The following is a 24,959-nucleotide window of genomic DNA, read 5'->3' as shown; positions in this document are numbered from 1 at the left end:
CCTCCCGTAGCCCCAGCCAGGCGGCCTCTCACAGGGCTAGTATCATTTACGTAACCAGCACCCCCAGCCCTCCTCCTCCCTCCCCGCTCCCGCTCCTCCCCGGGCTGGGGCGGTGCGCGCTGAGCTCGCTCCAGCTGCTCCGGAGCCGCGGCTTCAGCGACGTGCACAAGTCCCGCGATACTTGGCAAGCACGGCCACCCAGAGCCACCCTGGGGTCCGTTCCTCTCCCCCGCGAGCGCCCCGCGACCCTGGCAGCCCGCGGTGCAAAAGCCGGCTTGCACCCGCCGAGCCCCTTGCACCAGCGAGCCTCCTGCAAGGATGTTAAGGCGCCCGAGACTGCCCCCTGGGAAAGCGTGGGCTACCGCACGCCAGTCGTCGGCTCTGCGGTGGAGAGATGCTGCGGGGAACTTGGAGTTTGGGGCGCTCTGAAGCAGAAAGGACGGAACACAGTTTGGCCTCTTACCCCTTACACTTCCTCCACCCTGCCGGGTCCTAGTGTTCTGGTTGGTAAGAGAGCTGGGAAAGCAAAGCGCTTCCTTATGCTCTTAATTTTTTTAGGAAGAGGCAAAGAGTGGATCTTTGAATTTCTTTTTGCCTGGAGGGTATGGGCTTAATATACATACGCACCCTGAAGTACCTGTAGGCTTGCATTTCAAAAGGAATGTTAATGGACAGTCATTTCGAAGTAAGGTTAACTTGTAGTGTAGAAAGGCCGTGGTAGTAAATGAGTTAACATATAAATAAGGGCTTTAGAACAGTGCCTCGCACAAAGCACAGACTTAAGATTCCTTTAGTATTAGCATCTGAAGACTTGGGACCTATCCCCCTCTGACACACGGGAGGGACTCTTCGAGGACGTTGGGATTGCTGTATTCAAGTCCCTGCCTCATCATTTATTCACTGGTGACTTGGTTAGTTTTGGCCCTTTGCTTTCTTCATTCTCAGTTTTCCTATTTGTAAGAGGGACTCCAGTAAAGCTGTTTTCCCCCCTCACAGTGTCATTTCACCCATCTTAGCTTCCCCTTACTTCGTTTATTTGGCAAAACTGGGGGGATCGTATAATAACAACTTCAAAAATATTAAGAGCCACATTGTACAAACATATTATTAATTATAATCTAGTATCAGTGGGATATTGACACTCATAAAAGACAATTTTTAGAGGTGTTATCCGTATATATTTTCATGAATCGATTATCATCTAAATAGGTATGATCCTGTATTTAATGTTTCAGCCTACATTGTCCATTCTGCCACAGTGTCCCACTGTCAAGTATGGAGCACCCACCTAGCAGAGGTGGTTCTCTGAATGTGTGAGGACACGGAGTGCCACTCATAACACCAGGAACAGACACTGTGATTTCTCTCTGTTGCTCCCTCTTGTGAGTTATACAGTTCTGTTCTCTCATCAGGCTACTGACCTCTGCCTGGCAAATTGAGAAAAGCTAAGGGCCAGCAGGTAAAATGTTTGGGTTCTAATGTTGGCACAGCCATTTAGTAGACATGTATACTTTGGAGAATATAATGCCCTATCCTTACCTTCTTCATCTCAAAAAAAAAATAGCAATATCATTTTGCAATCTTTGTAGTAATATTTAACTAAGGCAAGAATCATAAATCTAGTCGGTAACAGCTGTGTGTAAAACAAGACATTGACATCATCTCAAAGTAGATCCCTGGGAATTATTAGCTTTTACTTTATAACACACTATCCCAAAACTCAGTGGCTTAACACAATAAAATAAATCTATAATTTCTCAGGATTCTATGGATTGTCTGGATGATTTTCTGCTCTATCTTGGTCAGTTTGGGCTGGATGATCTAGGATGGTCTCACTCACTTATCTATTGGTGGCAAGCTAATTGGGGGTAAGGCTAAACTGGGATGGCTCATCTTTGTTCAACCTGGCCTGTCATCCTTTCTACTAACCTTGTTTTCTTGAGTAGTGGTAGTTGCAAGATTCTAAAAAGCAACAATAGAGTGCAAGTTACATTTAGAGTGCTTTTCAAGGTTCTGTGGACACACATTTACCCATGTCCCATTAGCGCAAGGAAGTTATGTGGCCAAGCCCAGATTCAAAGGTGGAGTGAAATACTTCATGTCTTAAAGCAGCAATTCTCAACCTGTGGGTCGCGACCTTATTGAGGGTCAAACAACCCTTTCACAGGGGTCTCCTAAGACCATCGGAAAACACATATATAATTACATATTGTTTTTGTGATTAATCACTATGCTTTATACGTTCAATTTGTAACAATGAAAATACATCCTGCATATCAGATATTTATATTATGATTCATAACAGTAGCAAAATTACAGTTATGAAGTAGCAATGAAAATAATTTTATGGTTTGGGGTCACCACAACATGAGGAATTGTATTAAAGGGTCGCAGCATTAGGAAGGTTGAGAACCACTGTCTTAAAGGGAAAAACTGAAAAATCAAATTGCAAAGAAGAAATGCACACACAAATGGGAACTACTTGAGATCAAATTTTGTAATCTACTGTTGGGGAGTACATGATGTTATATTGTAAATCAGAAGACGCCTTAATCAATAAGCCAAATTTATTTGGAGTCCTTTTCATTTTCGCTAGCGCTAGCAGGCCCAGAGGAACTCTTGCTTCTCAAATTCTGGGACCCAATATGATGGAAGTCTCCCTTATTTATACGTTTTTCAGATCTTTGTCTCCCAAATTTGGAATGAGACTTCCAGCCCTTCTGAGAAAAAAGTCCTGTTTGCTGGGACAGGGCCATGAGACCATATCTCAAAGCCTGGCCTGGTGCCAGCACTGAAAACTCTGTCTGGGGCATAGTTTATGGTCTCTCTGAAATGGGGAGTAGTCTTATTTTCCCTATTATTTAAGGAAGCATGCCAGAAGCCGGTTAATCCTTGCTGCTTGACACAGTCATTGCAGGGAAGAAGCATCAGCACAGCATATGTTTCAAGGGACCTGGCATACTGTTAATATGTTTGCTCCCCTTCTTAGCACTATGTGTTCTAACCAGGGCCACCTCCCCAAGAACGGTTGTTTCCCCAGGTGGGGATGTTTCCCTGGAGTTAGGGATTAACAGGACTAAGGAAGGGAATAAGTCAGTAAAACCCCTTAACTAAGTGCCAGGCGTGTAGTTAATCACCTTAACTACAAACAATTGCCCTTAAGCTACATAATCTTTACTTAGGATATTCTCCTTCAGTTACTTCTTTATAGCTTAACAGAGGAGTAGAGTAGTGACCTGGGAAGGGAGATAACAAACTAGCCCTAACCTTTGGAATAGATAGGATTAAAATCAACAGAACTAGATGGAGATGGGATTTTTGGCAAAGGTCAGATAAGAAACTATGGACATGAAACAAGGAACTGTAGAAGGTCAAAGGAGGATCCAAAACATGATGATGTAACTATAGAGGCATGCTTATAGGATCAAATGGTATAATACAGATGTGACAAGATTAAAATCAACAGAGCTAGATAGAGATAAGATTTTTATCAAAGGTCAGATAAGAAACTATAAACATAAAACAAGGAACTGTAGAAGGTCAAAGGAGGATCCAAAACATATGATGAAGTAACTATAGAGGCATGCTTATAGGATCAAATGGTATAAATACAGATGTAACAGGAGAATAAAGAGCAAACCTGGCTATGCTGATCATCTGTACACTGTCTCCATGTCCTTCATTCTTCGCCGACTCCGTCCACACCTTTGGGAACCCTGGACTGCTGGCGATGGACCCTGGCAGAAGCACATGTTTACAGAAGCCAGAATAGCAGCATTAAAATTTTAAACAACAGTTTTCACCCAAGATGGAGGAAACTATGCTTCAATGAGACTTGGTTGGAAAGTTTGTAAGGAGGACATTCCGAGAAAAGGGAAGTGTGCTGAAGGTGGCCTGCCCTATTTATCAGAGTTCTGATGTTGGGGAGTGCCAAAGGCGGTGCCCCTAATTATTCCTTGACCTTTCCAAATAAGTCTGTGCACAAGCAGAACCCCTGGGTGTTTACTGGAATCCTTATGCTTAAATCTTTGGGTGTCCTTGCTTAAAGGACACTGCAAACACATGTGTCCTCCCAAGATTACTTACCCTACTGATTGTATCTAAAAGATAAATTTTATCTCAACCTGCTGTTACAGTAAAAACCTAATGAGGCAGGCAATCAAGGCTGTCTGGTTCCTTTAGCCAGGCAGTCCCTTAGCCCTCTCTTTCACAGCAATCCTGTGTCAGAGTAATCATTCATTCGTCGCTCAGGGTCTGCTGGTCAGCACCGGCAATCTACCATAGGTTTTTCTTAATTACAAGGAAATTAAAAATTCCTTGCAGTGGATAAATCTGATAAATATTACCTTAACCAAATGATCAAGGTTAAAATTACCAATAATGGAACCGGGTGACTAAGAAATACACTAAGAAGTAAGAGACATAATTGCTAAATGCAATGTATAATCGAGAACTGGATACTGGGCTGGAAAAAAATAAATGTATCTATACAAATAAAAGCATTATATGCTAATTAGACCAGACGACCTTCCAGATGAAGATGCGGCAGAGGGGTCTGAGCCCTTTGCACAAATTTTGTGCATTGGGCCTCTAGTCTATAAATGACATTATTAGAATAATTGGTAAATTATTAATAAAGTCTACATAATATCTACATATAGCTCTTTTATTTATGTTAAATTACAATTAGTTTTATATCAATATTAAATATCCTAATTTTGATAAATTTTGATTACTCTAATGAAATATTTGGGGATAAAAAGGACATAGTGGCTTCAATTTACTCACAGTGGTTTAGAAATAACTCCAGAGAGAATGATGAAGGAAATGTGAAAAATTTTTTAACAGTTGATAAGTTTTGGTGAGTAGTATATGGAAATTTATTATAGTAATTTTGCCACATTTTTTCCTTTGAATTTATACTTTTAAATGAGAGGAGAAGCAATGTTTGCTTATCTCACAAGAAGATTAAATGCAATAATTTATGTGGATGAGTGTTGAAATTAATCAAGATTTATACTGTACTTTTTTCAAATAGAAAGCTAGGAATTTATCTTTAATTAGTGAGAAGTTATTAAAATATTTGTTTAGATAAATGGGATGGCCAACATTGCAAGATTAATCAGCTATAAGGCATATAGCAACTTATATGGAGAATATACTAAAGATAGGAATATAAGTTTAGCAGTTACAATTGACCTGGTTAATGAAGGCCCCAATTAAAATGGAAAAAATGGGTAATATATCCATATAAGTAAATATTGCTGAAATTAGAATATCTAGTTGTGGCAAATTATTAGCAATAACGAAGAAGGAAAAGGTGTTATATAATTTTGAGAGGTTTAATATTAGATGAATATTAGAATGGAGATACTATATTATTAAGAAAAACAGAAAGCTATAACTTTATTTTCTAAAATAAAAATCCAATAATATTTCTTTCTAATTATAATAGCTCAGTGGATTCTCATTGCTTTTAATAAATAGTCTAAAATCCCAAATAAATCTTATGAGAATCTTTATAATCTGGACCCTGCTTACCTCCTTAATACCTTCAATGAACTAAGCATGGAACTGAACACAATAATAAAGACAGCCCTCATGGAACTTAGAGTCTAGTCCTTCATCCAGTGAATATGTATTGGGTGCTTACAATATTCACTGAGAATGTGAACAAAAAGACAAAGACTCTGCTTTCCTGAATGCTACATTTCAGTGTAGTGAGTACTAAACAAATAAGCACTTATATCAGGTGGTAATAAATTCTCAGAAGAAAATTGAAACCAGCTAAGAGCTGAGCTTTCCAATTAGTGTGCTATAAAATGTTTACAGATATCCCTTGATATACTGATCACCTCACCCATCAGGAGTGACCAAGCAGAGAAACCTCAAATTGTCAGAGTCCAAAGTCAGATAGTCTGTTGTCATAACAAGCTTGTTCAGGGCTCTTTGGAGAATGACCTGAGCAAGTAAGGTCTGAGAATATGTCCCATTTTTCCTGAAGGTGTCATAAAATAAGGAGGTGTCTACTTCTGGACATCTACTTCAGCATTCAACTATAGGCCTCTGACAAGGGCTCATGAAATGGTTTGAGGATTTTTTTTAAGGTACAAGGAACAATGCATGCAGTTCAAAGTGTAGTCCATTATAGATGGGGGAGCAAAGATTTTGGGCAAGATGTTCTAGTGATCATAGCCCTCGTAGATGACTCAAAGCACTAGCAACATAAATATAAGGTAATTCTGTTCTATATGCTGCTTATTTTATTTCTGTGTTAGCCATGTCAGCTACAGAATGGCTATTCTAACAAAGGTTGGGCATTCTTCAAATGCAAGGTTTATAACTCAAATTTTTTGGTAAAAATTTTGAACAGATTTCAAATTCATTTATATCCACAAAACTTCAAAATTACAACTATTATTAAAAAAACTAGAGGCCCAATGCATGAAATTCAGGCAAGAGTAGGCCTTCCTTCCCCCAGCTACCAGCACCGGCTTCCCTCATAGTGACAAGATCTCACTGAATATTTTTTAAAAAGATTTTATTTGGAGGTCTTACACAATCCAGTAGGTTTTATAATTTTTAACATATAGTTTTTATAATAATTTAATAATTTGAATAAAATATAATTAATCTTTAACCAAGCTCCATATTAATACACTCACCTTTGCTCTACTTTGTCTCATGATCCATACAGACCTGTAGCCTTCTTAGCGCCTAACACAGTTGCAAATTTACATTTTTCCACATTTGTGTGATTGATGTCTGTTTTCTCCAAAATACAGTAGGATACACTAGAGTAAAGTATACTTTTACATGGAGGCAATGGGAGTGGAGGGAGTTGTAGTTTCACTCCAAGCACAGTGCCTGTTGTACAGTAAACTTTTGTTGAATGAATAAATCAGTTCAACTACCCATTAATCAATAGCTAAGGCTCTCCTGTAAACCTTTCTATTTTTATTATTCCTTTTACAAATGGACTTTTCCTGTGCCTGTTTTGAATTCTTGATCAGGCAATAATCATTAGTGTGAAACAAGTAGAGAAAAAAAAATGTTCAGCCCACATTGATATTTCAGCACCGTGGAGAGCAACAAGTGAATCTCCCAAGCAGCTATGTGGTCAGGCTTGCAGGACTGTGCTATTATTTAGCAGACATTGACAGGGATAAGCAAGTGGAAAGACATGTGTAAAAGACTATGTTACTATTCAGAATTCATAAAAAGAGATAAGTAAATAGATGGAAAGCAGGACATTGTGGAAAGGCATTGGCGTTCACTTAAGGGAATGTGGTATTACTATCACTTAACCTTTCTGCAAATGTGAAGTAAAATGTCAAGTGCCATCAGAGTTCAAAGCATGAAACAATTTACATATCCACAACCTCAAGACATTTTCACTTGTATATACCATATAGACATATCCCTTTTTAGAGGGTAAATCCCTGGAAATCAGGGACTATGTCACTGCTTCCCAGGCCTGAATACAATGTCTAAAACATAATCAGTAGTCATTTATTTATTAAATATATGTACTAAATAAAATATATTTAATAAATATATGTAATCATCCTGTCAATAATATTTCACTTGTTTATTAAAGTTCATGAATAATGTATTATAATGGCAAAACTATATATATACACCTAAGAATGATAATTTCTTTTTAAAATGTGAATATTTATGCTTATAAAAATAAACTACATAGCATGCAAACTGTACTGTTTTTCATATTTTAAGGCTATATTTAAAATATCTCCCTCTTTTAATTAAGAATTTTCCTGTGTGTTTTAATTACTTGTTTAAATATAGCATGTCCCCAAAAATGTATACACATTTTGAATAATTATAATAATTCCAATGGGTTACATCTGAAAAGAAAGAAACATCAATTGAGCTATCAGCTGTTAAAGTCTGTATACATTTTTATGGGACACCCTGTATTTATTCATAACTACAGCAAACTAAATGTAACAACCACAAAACTTTTTAGTCAACAAATAACTACCATAATGATCTACTCCATTGATGTAAAAATGTAAAAGTTATTGTCTTATAGAGTTAGATAAAGTCAGATACAAGGAACAAAGAAACATACCAAAACCACCATTTTTAAATTGTAACATTTAAAAAGGTTCCCAGAATCATATTAGATGTTTTTCTTTAGTCCCGTTTTTTCTTCAGCTACCCTATTCAAATAAAACTTTTTATGTTGCTACACAATGTACAAAATAAAATTTATGCGTACTGAACAAGAAAATTTTAAGTGGGAAAACATAAATTATTCAAGGTTTAGCAGAAAACAAGAAATAGAAAGCATTAAGTGGAGAGTCACAAATTTTGGTTCTGGACCAAATACCTGGTTAGAATCCAGATTTAAAAAAAGAGAGAGAATATGTTTCACTTTAAATCCGTTTGTGTTGCCAAAATCATGTGAATAGGCATTTGTCTCAACATTAAATGACAGAAAAATGACTATCTTTTAGCAGGAAAAGGTGACTGCAATTAACTGTGAGGATCTTATGAAGCAAGTAAATAAAGAAATATATTTCACTTTATTTTGAAACATCAGAAGCTCATATTAAACTACAGATTAAATATTTTAAAAGAACCTATTATTAGGATTTTTCATTCATTAGCCTGGAAAGCATAACCATACATTGTCTAAAATGCATAATAATTGTATTATGATATATACAAAAGAAATATATATCATATATACATATCACTCATGTAGTTTTGATAAGTATAAAGCATTTATAAATGGATAGTAATAACAAGTGTAGAAGTAAATGTTGGCAGATTGTTAAAAACAAGGAAAATGGTGGACCATTTAAACAATAGGTCCCAGGCTTCTAAACTTAGTAGAATTAAAGAAGATATATAAAAGTAGAACAGGTAGTGATGTTTTGGAACAGTCATTAGTATCATATAAAATCAATCAAGTTTGTAAGCCACAAAGAACATAATGGTAGACTCACCAAGAATTCCATAAACATGGGAATTGATGTTACATAATTTATATTCTAGGATATTAGCAACTACTCATATTTGTAAAGAAAAGAGAATTTAAAGCATTTACATGTATCCTTGTCTCAGGAATATTACAAACAATTCTCAAAATTCTTTCCAGACTTTCAGTTATTATCAATTTGACTGACATCTTTGCACTGCTTCTCTGAAAAAGAGGAGCAGTGTGTGTGTGTGTGTGTGTGTGTGTGTGTGTGTGTGTGTGGTGTATCTGTGAGTTGTGGTATAATTCATTTTCAGGAAGCGAATACCCAGAGTTATCATTCTTGTATATACTTGCTATAAGATACTTGGTTGTGAAAAATTAGCTTTTATAGTTACTTCTCATTAAACACACAATGGGACTATGTCTGCCATGTGACACATAGGTGTTATACTGAGTTCAAGGATATTCAATAATCAGTAAAAAAAATTTTCGAAGTGGTTAAAATTAAAAACTTAAAATAATAATTTTCTTCTCACAAATCTATAAACTCTGTAAGCTGCCAATAGTTAGATTTTTAATATTGATAATAAAGCTCAAACTAATGGCCTAAAGGTACCCATCAGAGAAAGAAAAGTGCAGCAAAGTTAACTATACTGAATCCACTTTTCAAAAGTGATACTTTTGCTTTTATTTTCATCACAAACATACCATAGAAATTACTACATTTTAAAAAATCACATTCATATTCTCTCATTGACCAACATAAAATTGTATGTGTGTTTTCATCCACAGGTCTTCTTCCTTCTCTGGTTCAGGGGCCACAAACAGTTTGTAGGCTTTGAAGCAAAATAGACATGGACTAAATGTCTAGTTCTATCACATAGCAGCTATGTGAACTCAGACATGTACCCTCCTGAGAAGTAGTCACTTTGTTGGTAAAATAAGGTTACACTATGTTCCATAATAGATGTTTTAAGAATTAAATTATGCATTATGTATACCCGCCTCGCACTATATACTCAATAAGTGATACTATTTCTAAATTTCCTGTATTTTGAATGCTATGTGTCAGTTTTCATATATAATCAGGGTTTATAGTGAATCCAGAAAGATTGAATGCTCCTTGCTATGGGGACAATTTAGGAAAAGGAATTAAGGGGATAAACACCATTTGGGTATAAATTAGAAATTCTCTGCTTTTTCTTCCTCCTCAAATCTCTAGAAATAATAGCTCGAACTGTGAATCAGAATAAACATGTGTACTGTGAATAGACATCTAGACCTAAACACTAACCCTATCATTTACACATGCGTACATGATGCATCATACATACAACTGTACATGAACACACATGTACGCATGCTCCCCCTATAAAATGTAAGTTCCATGTGCTTTGTCTGCATTGAGCATTTATCCAATTAGATAAAACAGAGTGCCTGCCATCTACTAAGGGCCCAATTTATAGCATGAATCATAATAGAGTCTTACATTATTTCCAATAACTACTTCAAACTAAAAGAAAACTGGCTTTTTATCATATAGTCTCTTCATGAGCAGACTTTTTAACAGCCTCCTAATCAGACGATGAATGCTGCTCTCTGTGAAGACCAGCTTGTCCACCTCGCCCTGCTGAGCCCTCCATAAGCTCTGCTTATTTAGAGAAGAACATGACAGACTTCAACCAATTTAGTACCAAATAAATAAGCAAGTAACTCTATTCTGTATTCCTGGTTTGGCCTGAAGTTTCCTCAGCTAACTCTGGCAAGAACAGAGTTATCCTAAATTGCCAAAGATGTGAAAAATGCAGGAAGTTCTTAAGAAGGAACAGGAATAGAAGCATGATCTGTGAGCCAGGACACAGAGTACTGATATGAGTTACAATAATAATTCCAACATTTCAAATCAGAACTTCTCTTTACAAAGCATTATGGAAGATAACTTTCATTTTAGCACAATATTTTGCCTTTTGTATCCCAACTTCCAGAGTTTCAGAAGAAGTATAAAATCCCTGAATGAATTCATGTATTCACATTCAATTTACTTAGCCATTACTGAGAGGTGAATTATCTGGGACTCGTTTTCCCTGCTTTTTTTTAATCTACCTTTTGACTATTGAGTTTTTTGTTATCAGTGCCAATGAAAAGAAGAACCAGTTTTATACATATGAATTATAAACTTTACCTGTGATACACCATCCTATAGAACTCTTAGAATTCTAAGCCAATTATTCTGACTATTAATTCTGAATAGTATTGCAGCATTTACTGCAAGGCTTTGAAAATTCTCTCATTAGAAAGTACAGAAGTGAAGATTTATAGATTTAAAAAAATATGCACTCTTTAAATAGAAATTTAGATGCATATTTTAATAACATTTAGAAAGTGTTCTCCAATTTGCATTTTATAGACACTATCTGTGGTTCAGAGCCAATCTGTGTTTTTGCTCTTTTTTTTTCCTCCTAAGAAAACACTGGGAAATGTTTTATTCATCTATTTCTTTTGTCAATTCTTAACCTCTCATATTTTGAGATAAACATCAAAGAAAAATATTGTCAAAAATAGTTCCCGGGGCTAAAAAAAATACTAGTCAGTTTCCAATTTGTTTCTTCTATAAGGTACATTATTTCTCAAATAACTTGTCATATTTCAAGACATAGTACAGGAAAGGGAAAGCCAGTTCCAACGAGCATGGAATAAGAAAGGAGAGACATCAAGCCAGAACCTGTGGAGACTCATCTGTTTATGAAGAATGGACCTAGCAGCAAAGAGCCGCCAGGAGGGTTAGAAACAGTATTCCAGTGACAGCATGATTCTAGTGAAAATTCTGTGGACATGGCTTTTGTACATGCGAATCTTCACATGTTAAAAAAATCGACGCACTATTAGAAAATAAGGATTTTTCTCAATAAGAAACCTTGGTATCTAGTTGTCTTTAAGCTTGGAATGTGTAGAAACATTAAATCTACTTTGCTAAATGCAAGATGGAGCTACTTCACTGGACCAAACAGCAGTTATTTCTCACATGGGTTTTTATGATAACCTCCTTTTTCCATCTCTTCTTTCCTTGAATCTATTCTCAAGGAGGCAGCTGAACTGATCCTGTTAAACCCAAGTTATATCACATTACTATTCTGCTCAAAACCCTGCACACCTCCACGTCTCACTCAGAGGGAAAATCAGGGTTCGTGTGGTGGCCTATCTTCTGATCCTTTTTCACTCTGCTCCCGTCACACTGGCCTCATTACTATTTCTCAAGTAGTGCAGGCCTTATTGTCCCTCAGGGCCTTGGCATTTCCCATCCCCTTTGCCTATAATGACTTTACCACAGACTGTTACATCTTGCTCTCTCACTTCATTCAAATTTTAACTTAAATGTCATGTTCACAGTGAAAACTGCCCACCTAATTTAATAGTATACCACCGACACGCCTATCTCTCTTCCCTAGTTCTCTTTCCTCCATGGTTATCACCACAAATAGATTTTACTTCTATATCAGGGATCTTTGTATATTTTATTTCTTGCTTATTCCCTGCTTTAAAAATCATACCTGACACATGGTTCTTACTCCAAAAATTGCTTTGAATGAATAAGTGATGGAGTATGTTTATTTTTCCCCACATTGTTAATAAGGAAACTAAAAGTTAACATTATGTAATTTCTTCCGGATCACATAAGTAAAAAGAAAAAGCTTACATTCAGCCTTGGCAGTCTGATACCAGGTCCCAATATTCTAATCATCAGGTTGCAAATATATAAAGAAGAGTTATGTGATTTTCAAGAAAAAACATTTCTGTGTGAAGTTACAGAATATTACTATGTGAGTAAATATGCAAACTCTATCTTTATTTTTTTATTAGAGGCCCAATGCTTGAAATTCGTGCAAGGGGCTCGGCCCTCGCTGCCCCACCTGCCTTAGCCAGCCCTCACAGCCCTGACATCATCTGAAAGGTCATTCAGAAGGTCATCCAGACGGTTGTTCTGCTGTTCGGTCTAATTAGTATATTAGCTCTTTATTATACAGGCTATCACCTGTCTGACCTCTGTAAAAACAAAAGATTATGACCCTTGATCTAAATGGCGAAAATGGAGAAGAAATCAATGCTTTTATCAGTGCTTTGGACCTATTGCTTCTCTCAGAGCTGCGTACTTAGCTCTCCTTCTCCACTTTCTCTGGATTTGGGCTAATCAATACTCTAGAGATATTTGTTTGAAATTACAATGACTTCTATTTTTTCTCCTTTATATATGAACTAGTGGCCCGGTGCACAGATTCGTGCACATTGAAAAGAAAATAATTAGAAGAAATATTTTAATTTATCTGTAATGGAAGTGTCAGAGCTGCCACTGGTCACCATCTGTGGGGTGATCAGTGGGGTGATCGGGCCCCTGCTCCTACCCTTTTGGCCTGGTGCCACCTGCTCAGCTGCTGCACCATCCTGCCATGGTCCCAGTCTCATTAGGACCCATTGGAGCTGGCAGCACCTCCATTGCCACCCTCTGCCAGTGCCGCATGGTCAACACCTGCCATGTTCCGCACTGCACCCTGGTGGTCAGTGCATGTCATAATGAGCGGTCGAACTCCTGGTCGAACTTCCGGTGGAGGAGACAATTTACATATTAGGCTTTTATTATATAGGATTATATTTTGAAGTATAAATAATAACATAGAGAACATGTCACAAAACACCTAGAAGCATTAAAAAAACACAACTTTATTATTGAGTTCTAAGAGTTCTCAATAATTTTTATGTTTAGTACATTAGATATTCTGTTTAAGAATCATTTCCCCATCCCTAGTGTTACCATTATAATTAGCTAGTTATTAATATTAATAATCAGAATGAGTAAAGGAAAGGCCAGACATTGTAAGCATGATCATTTGGGCAGCTTCACCAGGAAGCTGCAACTTTACACTCCCCAGGGAACTACCAGTCCATTTCTTGCAGGTCAAAGGGGAAGATGGGTGCTGTGCAGTAAAGTAGGGGAGACTAGGGAAGATACTTGCCTGTCATTCTAAACTGGAACAAAGATAATTGGCTAGAGGGGGTGGAGCCACTGTAAGTGCACAAAATCTTAGAAGGCTAAAATCCGCATGTAGACAAAGGAATTCTCTCTCTCGTTCCTCTGTCTCTGCTCCTGTGTCCCTGCACTCACCCGTGTTCTTTCCATAGCCATGTGGCCGTAGGAGCCACATGGCCCATCACCATGTGGATCCCACATGCAATGGACTACAGCTGGGAACACAAACTAAGCTAGTTTGATACTAGGCTATGGACTGGACTGTGCAAATATGTGTTGGAAACTCTGAACACGGGCTTTAATCCTAGCTCTGCTGAAGATGAAATGGAACTTTTTCCTTGGCAGGATGGAGGGAGATGGGACCTTGGAAACTCAGGAGTTTAATTCCATGCAAATAAATATCACTCATTCTCCCATGTAGTCTCAGAAAATTCTTTTTCATGTGACATCACAAGAACCGCACTTCCACCTGCGACAGGTGGGGACACAGAGAGCTCCCCATTGAAAACACTAGGTCATAAAGATATTCTCATAATTTATAGAAACATTACTGACTTATTTTTGAAATTTGAATTAATTTTTATGTATGGTATAGGTCAAGATCAACTCTACCTAATATTCAATCAATTCAACATTATTTATTGTGAAAACAATCTATTTCTTATTTTAAAGTTATTCAAGAGTACTCCAATATAAGGGTTATCTGGTGGATTGTTTGATTTTATAATTTTTCCTTTGATTGGTTTTGTTATTTGTCCATTTGGCATTCTTGACTTTTTATGTCTTATTATGTTCCAGCCCTTGGGTATATAAAAAATGAAAAGAAACTGAGGTTCTATCTGATGTAATTTCTCTTCAGTTTTGGTTATGGCAGGCAGCTTGAGTAGGAAAAGATGACCAATCCAGTTTGGGACTGAACTTGCTTAAGGTTGTTTTGGTCCTTTGTGAGAGCTGGTGTATTTCCAGTTCACCCTTGTTCTTAGGTTGTAACACTTCCAGATTTCTAAATGTACATTTTTAATATTATCCAGGACCTCTGCTCTTTGATACTCCCTGATCTCCCATATTTGTGTCTCATCAGCTTGAGACTGTCAAAAATCTTTTCAGTTTCTTATTCATTAAGTCCTCTTTTTGTTCAACTTTTTGGCCTCTCAGCTCTACATGACATGAATGTGTAATTTTTTTTTCCTTTGGCAAATAATTTTAAAAAGAAAAGAGATAAAGGCCATCAGGCTTATCTTAATTTATTTCTCTTCTTTCACATCCTGGCTACTTTACTAGTTCTCTGATGTTGTGGGCCAGATTTTGTTTTTCCTTATCTTTTCTAGTTGTTCTCAGTGGTAAAGTTGTTCCACAAGAAACTATTTTACCATTATTGGAAATTAAATCCCCACACCCACTGTACTTTCTTTTGTACAGGAAAGCACATCCCCTAAGATTTCAGTACTTGCCTCATTTGTCTTCTTTTGGATCAACAAGCTTAAGTCCTTAGCTGGAAAAATGTCAACAGTGAAAATCAGAAAGGTAAACAGCATCTTTTGTGTACTTTGTTGTGAGTATTGACTTGAACTTTCTAGATCTCAGAAATACAATGTTATAGGCAGACAATTTACTAAACAAGGACCTCATTATAATTCCGTACTTACAGATGTTCTGCTTTAAACTAAAATGTAACCATAACACAGATGCTTGTGTGGTTTTCTAAGAACAAAGGAACATGTAGTATAGTAAAAATTATTAGAGAAAGTGGAAGGAGAATATAAACACTAATGTTGTTTCAGGAAGTGCCTCAGCTTTGAGATGAGATGGATGTGTGCTCAAATCCTGGCTTGATCACTTACTACCTCTTGACCTAGGATTTAATATTTTACTCCTCAGTTTGCTTTTCTATTAAATCAGCTTCTAGTATTTATGTAATACTAGAGGCCCGGTGCACAAAAAATTGTGCACTCTGGGGGGGTCCCTCTGCCCGGACTGTGCCCTCTCACAGTCTGGGACCCTTCGGGGATGTCAACCTGCTGGGCTTAAGCCCACTCCCCAGGCAATTGGGCCTAAACTGGCAATCAGACATCCCTCTGGCAGCCTAGCAGCCCTCGGGGGATGTCCACTTGCCAGTGGGGAGCAGGCCTAAGCTGCAGTTGGCCATCCTTAGCGCTGCTGTGGAGGCGAGAGAGGCTCCCACCACTGCTGCTGCGCTTGCCAGCCTTGAGCCCAGCTTCTGGCTAAGCGGCGCTCCCCCTGTGGGAGCACACTAACCATCAGGGGTCAGCTCCTGCATTGAGCACCTGCCCCCTGGTGGTCAGTGTGCATCATAGTGACCAGTCATTACAGCATTTGGTTGATTTGCATATTAGACTTTTATTATTTTTAAATGGTCAGTGCGCGTTATGGCAGCTCCTGCATTAAGAGTTTGCCCCTGGTGGTAAGTGAGCATCGTAGCTACCAGTTGGATGGACACTTAGCCTTTTATATATATAGATGATTTTCAGGCTTTGTATAAATACTGATTGAAGATGCCATCCATATGAGTCCTTGTTTGAGCAACTGGAAGCATAGAAAGCAGTTTGCTGTTTGGTTGATTTGCATATTAGCCTTTTATTATATAGGATTATATAGGATGAGGTTTGTATAAGTTTAAATGAAATAACATATATAAAATTTCTAACTTCTCTCTCCTTATTTTGTAACATTCCTCTATCCTCTGTGAAAATATGTTTCCTTCTTCCCAGTATCCTGTGACGCTTCTTTATCCTCTGTGAATGTATGTCTTCCAATCCCCTTATCCTGTGGCATTTCTCTATCCTCTGTAAGATAAGCATTTGGGTGTCTCCAAGCCCCCATTTATTCATTCCTGTCCCATGGACCCTCTCATATCTCCTCAGACTCCCTGTTCTGTCTCTAAAATTTCTTTCAATAGTTTTACAAATGTATCATGCTAAGCAAAAGTATCTAAAAATAAATTAGAATTATGCTGAAATTCTAGGTTTTAAAATTATAAAAGGATAGATTAAATTGAATATATTTTTAAGGTGGTGAACAATTTTACATATAAAACAAAATTTATTAGAGAAGAGAAATGAATTGAAATTCAAAAGAATTCCTTTATAGGAAAAAAAATATTAAATAGCTAAAGTTCTTACTATAGAACCTTTGTATTTAAAAGTTAGATTATTGCCAAGAGTAAGTACTAGGATCATAAAACCATATAAAAATTAGGAGCAATTAAAAGTAAACACTTGTCCTGGCCGGCTTGGCTCAGTGGATAGAGCCTCAGCCTGAGGACTGAAGAGTCCCAGGTTTGGTTCCAGCCAAGGACACATGCCTGGGTTACGGGCTCCATCCCCAGTAGAGGGTGTGCAGGAGGCAGCCGATCAATGATTCTCTCTCATCATCGATGTTTCTATCTCTCTCTCTCCCTCTCTGAAATCAATAAAGAAATATATTTTTTTAAAAATAAAAGTACACATTTAAATATTTATAAGACTTTAAATCATATTCCGTTAAGTTGTGTAAAACCTTGCATATTTAGGACAACTAATTTTGAAGTTGTTTTCAGAGACTCATGACAATTTAGAATTGTATGGAATCTTATTTAAAAGGTGATAATGATCTGATCTAGTAAAGGTGAATAACTTTCCAAGGTTACCTAGAGAAAAAGCGCAGAAAATGCCAGATTAAAATCTGTGCTGAATTCTTTTGATTTACCTCTTCAGTTTCACTCTCCATCCTGCATCCTATTCTGTGATCTGAAAGGCTTCTGATTGTCTTGTCCAATAGACAACACTATCAGGAAATTAGTGGAAAGCAAGAGAGTGAGGTCAGTTTATATAATCCCCCTACTGTCTCCTTCTAGGGTAACTATGGACTGACTTTATTTCTTCCAGTCAGTCCTCACCACATACTGTTCAAAGCTGTTGTGACAAGGCTCAGGGTATTGCACTATCCCTCGGGTGTACCTCGGCTGTGCCCTTTATAAGCACTCCTTAAATCACCCAATTGTACATATCATCTTTTTTTCTGCTTCGACTCTGATACACATAGAAACCATAGCTTTAACTGAGAGCTCAAAATTTTGCGTTTCATTAGCCAATATTTTCTCCCTCTATGGTGATCAGATTGTTGCTGCCTGGAAAGTTATTGATTACACAGATTACATAAAATGAGTTGATTCTCAAGAATGTTCATTAGGCCAATCATTCTTGCAAAACAATGTATCCAAAACAGTTCAGTGAAATGCAGTTGCCAATGGGTTTATATACATTTTTTACTAGTTAGTGTACTTATTTTTATAATCAAAGTTCTTCAATGCATTGGGGGGAAATCACATAGAAAAATGCATGAATAAACAATAGTTACCATGTGCCAAATATATTAATTGCCAATAGAGTAAATAATTATAGTCACTTGCCAGAAGTATATTTCCCACATGTCTTAGCCACCACTTAAAGAAATTTTTTATTGATTGATTGATTTTAGAGAGAGAGATGAAGAGAGAGAGAGAGAAACATTGATTTGTCATTCTTTCCCTTATTTATTTATTCATTGGTTGATTCTTTATGTGCCCTGTCCAGGGATTGAACCCAAAAGCTTGGTGTAGGCTGTTTCCAAATCTTAGCCATGGTAAATTGTGCCTAAGTGCCCATCACAAAATAAGTGGATTAAAAACTGTAGTACATCTACACAATGGAAGACCACACTGCTGTAAAATAAGAAGGAATTCTTACCATTTGCAACAGCATGGATGGAACTGGAGAGCATTATGCTAAGCGAAATAATAATACCTTAATCAATAAAGAAAAAAATAATAATTTTAAAAATTAAAACAAAAACAACTTGGAGTATTGGGATGCCACTCTAATCAATAGAGTTATCTGACCAGGGCTCTTATCCACCACTTTTTGAAAGAAATATATTACATCAGGTTCTTCCCATGAATTAGTCTTCCTCTGGTGGGGAATTTAGCTGTTTATAGAATCAGTGTTTCATGATTGTGGCAATACATTTACTAGCTTTAAAATAGTGTTCTATTTACTCCCTGTTTGACATTGTGAGTCTTTTAGTTTATGAATACACAATAACTCCTTAGTGGTTCAGAAGAGAAAGTCCATCTATTATAGGCCCTGTATCTAACATTATCAATGATAAAAAATAATAAAAATGTTACAACAAAACAGTTCAGGAAAGGTTCAGCATCCAATGAGACCGCAAAGTATGAGTAGTTAGATACATGGACTTCAAGTTCAGAAATATTGTGAAATGGTTTAGGTAAGTCACAATTAATACTTTTTCCTTGTCTTATCACATCAATAATTTCTTCATGTGTTATTTGATAGCTGCTCATCTTTGTCAGATATTCTTAGATAATTTGCCAGCTTGAAATAAAAGCCTAGGTCTTTAAATTTTTTTATTTTCACACAGAATCAGTGAGAAATATCAACCAAGTAGAGGCCTGGTGCATGCATTCGTGCACAGGTGGGGTCCCTCCGGGTGGCCTGAAGAGATTGGGCTGAAATCCGCAGTCCAACGCCACCTGCAGCTCCTACCTGCCACTCCTGCTCATCCCAGCCCCACTGTGCCTGCTGTGGTCTCCTGCCCAATCAGTCCCAATCAGAAGAGGCTCGTGCTGCCACAACAGCACTTGCCAGCCATGAGCCCTGCATCTGTCGCCCTCCCAAGGGGAGTGGTCTGCGGGATCAGTCTGAAACCAGCTCTCTGACATCCTGGAGGGGTCCTGGATTGGGAGAGGGCTCAGGCCAGGCTGAGGATCTCTACCAGTGCACAATCGGGGTGGGGAGGGACTGCGGGAGAGCTGTCCCTCCCTCAGTCCTGATCAGCTGGACCCCAGCAGAAAGCTAACCTTCCAGTTGGAGCATCTGCCCCCTGGTGGTCAGTGCATGTCATAGCAAGTGGTTGAGCAACCTTAGCATATCATTAACATATTACACTTTGGTTGTTCTGCCATTCAGTCTATTTGCATATTACCCTTTTATTATATAGGATATTTCTTTATTTTATTCAGCACATTAAGGCAAATTCAGTGCTCTTGCTAAACCACTTTTCCAAAAAGTGGCATGGTTATAATAGACCTGTGTTACTTAGTGCAGATTAATCTGATATTCAATCTTAGAATGGCCAAATTGCCTTAAGACATAGAAGAGTGGCTTCATCCATCAACTCTTAAGAGTTAATTTGCTGGTGTCCATAAGTCCAAATATGTTTAAAAATGTATATTTAAAATATTTTAATATGACATGAAATGATAGCACTAAAATAATAGTGTAACACATGTGATAGGTACATAAATGTCACTCTGTCTTTTATATTATAAAACATAGACTTATTGTATTTTAGCAAATGAATTATATATTTTTAAAGCAAGGTTCAAATTTAAGAATTTCAACTTAAAGAAATGATGACATTTTTAAATTTTTTAAAAAAAAACACCTCAAGATTCCTGTTTATCAGAAACTATAATATTCAAAATATTTGTTTAGCATGTAACTAAAACTCTTTTCACTAAATTATTTTTACAGAACTACAATCTATCTTCAAATTATTTCTAATTACTGAAAATATCACTTGCTCCAAAAATTGCATCAGAGCCTTTGAATGACGGGCAACAACCTTATAATATTAAAATAACTAACAAAAAAGCACATCATGGCATGATGAACAAATCTTAGATTTTAGAATGGCATAATTTTGATTGTGAGTTTGCTTGGAGCCCCACAAGTAAGATTGAACCCCATGGCTCTGTATTACAACCAGATATACTCAATCATGTTATGTGCTTAGTTCAGATTCTTTTCATTTCAAAGAAATCCACCCAAGTTAGCTCAGAGTAAGAAGACTTATTGTAGATTTACATGTAGGAAAGGTCTAGAACTAGAATGAAAAGCATCATGAAAAGAGGCAACTCCAAAAGATTATCTTTCCTCCTCTCTCATAGGCTAAATTATCTCTTCCTTTTTTTTTTTTAGTTTCTGGAGGTTTTTTTGCATATCTTTCCTACTCATCTCTCAACTGACTTACTGCCAATTGACCTACTCTGATTACTCATGCTTTATGGCAGTTCAAATATTTAACTTGAAGATGTGTTTATTCAATTTGAAAAGCAAATATTTACTGGGATGGACTATGTTGTAGGTATAGGTGACTTCACTTTGCCACAGCTCCAACTCTGTCTCATTTTCTGTCAGTCTCTCCCCTTTTATTTTGGCTCTTACACAAGCCTATTATATGCCTCTCAATACTTCCAAATTTAAGTTCTCTAAAAAGAAAATCAGTCTCTATTACTTAAGTTGTAAAATGTGGCACAAGGGTCATTTTAACTTGTCAGACCTGTTTTGTTTTAAGCTCATACATTGTGTAAGGATTTTAAAAAATTAACTCCTGCCTGCCTGGTGTTGCTCAGTGGCTGGGTGTCGACCCATGAGCCAAGAGATCACTGGTTTGAGTCCCAGTCAGGGCATATTCATAAATTGCAAGCTCAATCCCTAGTAGTGGGTATGCAGGAGGCAGCTAATCAATAATGTTTCTATCCTATTAATGTTTCTATACCTCTCCCTTCCTCTCTAAAATCAATTTAAAAAATTTTTTTAAAAAAATTAATCAACTCCCAAAACTTAAAAATTAGGAAACTTATACCCTCCCCACAAAAAAATAAAAATCCTAATTTCTGTGACCTCTTGGAAAAAATAGAGATTCTGGCAACACTAGGAGTTGGTTTTTTTTTCCCTTTCACAGAAAAAATGACTTGGAGCTGATTAACTATATAGCCCCCCTAGACCAGTGATGGCGAACCTATGACACGCGAGTCAGAGGTGACACGCGAACTCATTTTTTTGGTTGATTTTTCCTTGTTAAGTGGCATTTAAATATACAAAATAAATATCAGAAATATAAGTCTTTGTTTTACTATGGTTGCAAATATCAAAAAATTTCTATATGTGACACGGCACCAGAGTTAAGTTAGGGTTTTTCAAAATGTTGACATGCCGAGCTCCAAAGGTTCACCATCACTGCCCTACACAGAGCCTGTGCTGTCCAGGTTACCACCACTCCCAACTGTGTTCCACACTAAGCTGCGGGTCTTTGGTCTTTTGTCTTTTGGCACTGGCTTATTTTAAAGGAGGGCCTCTAAGCCGCAGAAAGCGAATGACCTGTTACATCGGCTTCCTTCAGCCTCTCACAGCACCTGAGTGACCCCTGGACGCTTTCCAGGGCACCTCCTGGTCTGTCTCAGCACATAAGTCCATCATAGCATAGGGGCCAGCCCCGACTGGGCTTCCCTGGCATGAAGCACTATTCCCTGACCCTGCAAGTGAGGGCAACATTAGGACAGAAAATGACTTAAGATTCTTTCAACTTTATGATGGTGTGAAAGTGATCAGCATTCAGTAGAACCTATATATCGAATTTTGAATTTTGATCTTTGGTAGGGCTAGTGATATGCTATATGACACTTTCTCACTCTCTCATGATGATTTTTCCAACTGTAGGTTAATAATGTAAATGTCCTGACCACATAAAAGGTAGGTTAGGTTAAGCTATGATGTTTGGTAGGTTAGGTGTATTAAACTTATGATATTTTCAAGTTATCATGAGTTTGTCAAGACATAACCGCATTGCAAGTTGAGGAGTATCTGTATAGCTGCTTAATTAACAAAAGATACAGGTGATGCAATTTCTCTTACAAGAGGGTGAGGAGAGGCAGGCCAATATATGAATCTATTTGATCTAGTGTAATGAAAACAAGCTTTAATGTATTTAAATAAAAAACAATTCCATCAGGAAAGTCAACAACTTTTATCAGTAACGTGTTTAGGGTAATACCTCTGAAGCCTGAAGGGTGCATCTGTCCATCAGGACACTCGGAATATCACATGGAATGGAGAGCTTGGTGGTACTGAACCCCTGAGTTCTCACCATATTTTGAGAGCTGCCAAAACAGAACTCCCCAAAAATGTCTCTCCATGGAATGATTTTACAGCCTCTGCTTCTAATCCTTTAAAGCAGGGTCGGCACATTGCAACCCCTGGGCCAAACCTTGCCTCGCTGCCGCCTGTCTTCGTGAAGGAAGTCTGGCTGCAGCACAGCCATGCCTGTTTGTTACTGTGGTCTCTGGCTGCTTTCACACCACAAAGCCGGAGCTCAGGACCTGTGAAGAGACTCTGGCCCACAGAACCTGAAATATTTACTCTCTGACACGGCACAGAAAAAGTTTGCTGATCCCTGTTCTGAAGACATGGCTAGACACCCTGAATATATTACAAAGTAGCCCTTCAAATGCGGGTTATCCTTCTACCAATCTAAATTCTGTTTCAGGGTAATTTAATTCCCTCATTTGACCTTGGCTGAAATGGACTACAACACGATTTCATCAGTAACGTATATTCACACTGAAACCTGTTAGCAAACAATCGACTGTGTCTTTCTTTTCCTTTTTCTTTTTTTAATCTTTATTGTTGAAAGTTTTACATTGACTCCCTCTAGCCCACACCGGCCTCCTGCCCCAGGCCTTCACCCCTCTATTGTCTGTGTCCATGCATATATGCATACAACATGCATACAAGTCCTTTTGTGTCCATGGATTATGCATGTCTGCATATTGATCTCTTCCCACCCACCCACCCACCCACCCACACCCACCTTCCCTCTGAGGTTCATTATGCTAATCATATCCCCAGGATAAGTATTTGAATCAAAGTAAAGATCTTTCACAAATACTTGCCTAGCTCTTCGAACAATTTAAATCCCACAAAAACTTCAGTATAACCCTGCTGAAGCAGAAGCACCACCGCCTCAAGTGTTTGAGGCCCATTTGGAAGAAAGAGAACGTGCAATGGAAGAATGGAAAGAGCTAATTTGCAAAGAAGTAATGGATTGGGAAGGAAGAAGAACGGTGTCCTGAAAGACCAGCCCTCAGCACAGGTGAGCAGTAAGTAGCAATGCCACTTCTCAGTCGTCATCTATCCGTGACATTTCATCCATGCCCGCCACACAGAAGCTGGCCTCAGACAGACAGCAGCCCTGATACCCCCACGGGAGGTTTGAAGGTTGTCAATGATGTTAGAAATAGTAAGCTTAACATCCGTGAGGAACTCTTGTCTCCATGGGCCTGCAATGCCTGGGAGTTGATGGAACCAAATAGAAAAAGTCCATGGTTTGTGTGTAAGAAACACGATGCCCTGCCCCATTGTCCGAGTAGAGTATATGGGGCGCTATCCAAGGCCTCCCTTGAGATAAACTTAACCGTGCAGGTGTTCGGACACTAAGTAGTTGCTAGCGAAGAGACTACTCTAAGCAAGCAGGACAGGGGGAAGGCATTATCATCTGACCTGATATTAATGTAGTTAAGACTGCCGGGGGAATTACGCCACACAAGAATATGCAGTTGCAAATCACACAGCACACTTTATTACTCACAAGGCTCCTGGTGCCGTGGGCTCAGGCTCAATGGGGACCCCGGGAAGAGTGGCATCCTCTGTGGGAAGCGGCAAAGCCGCCTTTGGGTGGCTGGCCATCTGGTTGGGTCGAGTCAGCAGGAGGAGGGCGACCAAAGTCTCAGGATAGGAGGTTCTCTGCCGTCTGGTGTGGAGCAAGGAAGGCAGCGTGGAGCATGGATCAAGAGAGGATGATCGATGTCTGAAGTCAGGGACCCACGGCAGTCCAGGTGGCTATCAGTAACATACGTTATCACACAAGTGTTAATCAGAGTACAAGCTGGTTATAATTACAGTGTCACTCAGAAGGTGTCTATCAGGTTTACATTGTCATTTCTAAGGGTAGCATTCAGCTATGGTCTTATCTATATGGTGCAGCTAGGGCTTGGCCAGAGTGGTTATTCCCTGTGCTTTCTAATATGTTACACAAGTATTGCACACAAAAAAATAATTTTCTACATTTCCTATAACACTCTTTGTTTTCTATTGCTATAACATTGTAACACTCTTTACTTATTTCCTATCATTATCACTATTACTA

At 38.0% G+C, this 24,959-nt stretch overlaps 1 protein-coding gene across 1 annotated transcript in view; it reads right to left on the bottom strand.

Moving 5' to 3' along the window:
- Positions 1 to 24,425, bottom strand: part of GALNT13 (polypeptide N-acetylgalactosaminyltransferase 13) — a 500,019-nt gene extending 475,594 nt beyond the window's left edge. The window contains exon 1 of the mRNA XM_015559821.1: positions 24,402 to 24,425. The gene's annotated coding sequence lies outside the window, so the exon portion shown is untranslated. The remainder of the gene's footprint in view (positions 1 to 24,401) is intronic.
- Between the last annotated feature and the right edge of the window lie 534 nt (positions 24,426 to 24,959).

The sequence above is a fragment of the Myotis davidii genome, unplaced genomic scaffold (assembly GCF_000327345.1).
Source record: "Myotis davidii unplaced genomic scaffold, ASM32734v1 scaffold753, whole genome shotgun sequence".
NCBI lineage: Eukaryota > Metazoa > Chordata > Mammalia > Chiroptera > Vespertilionidae > Myotis > Myotis davidii.
Note: the sequence above shows the minus strand (reverse complement) of the source record. Positions and strands in the feature narration are given on the sequence as shown.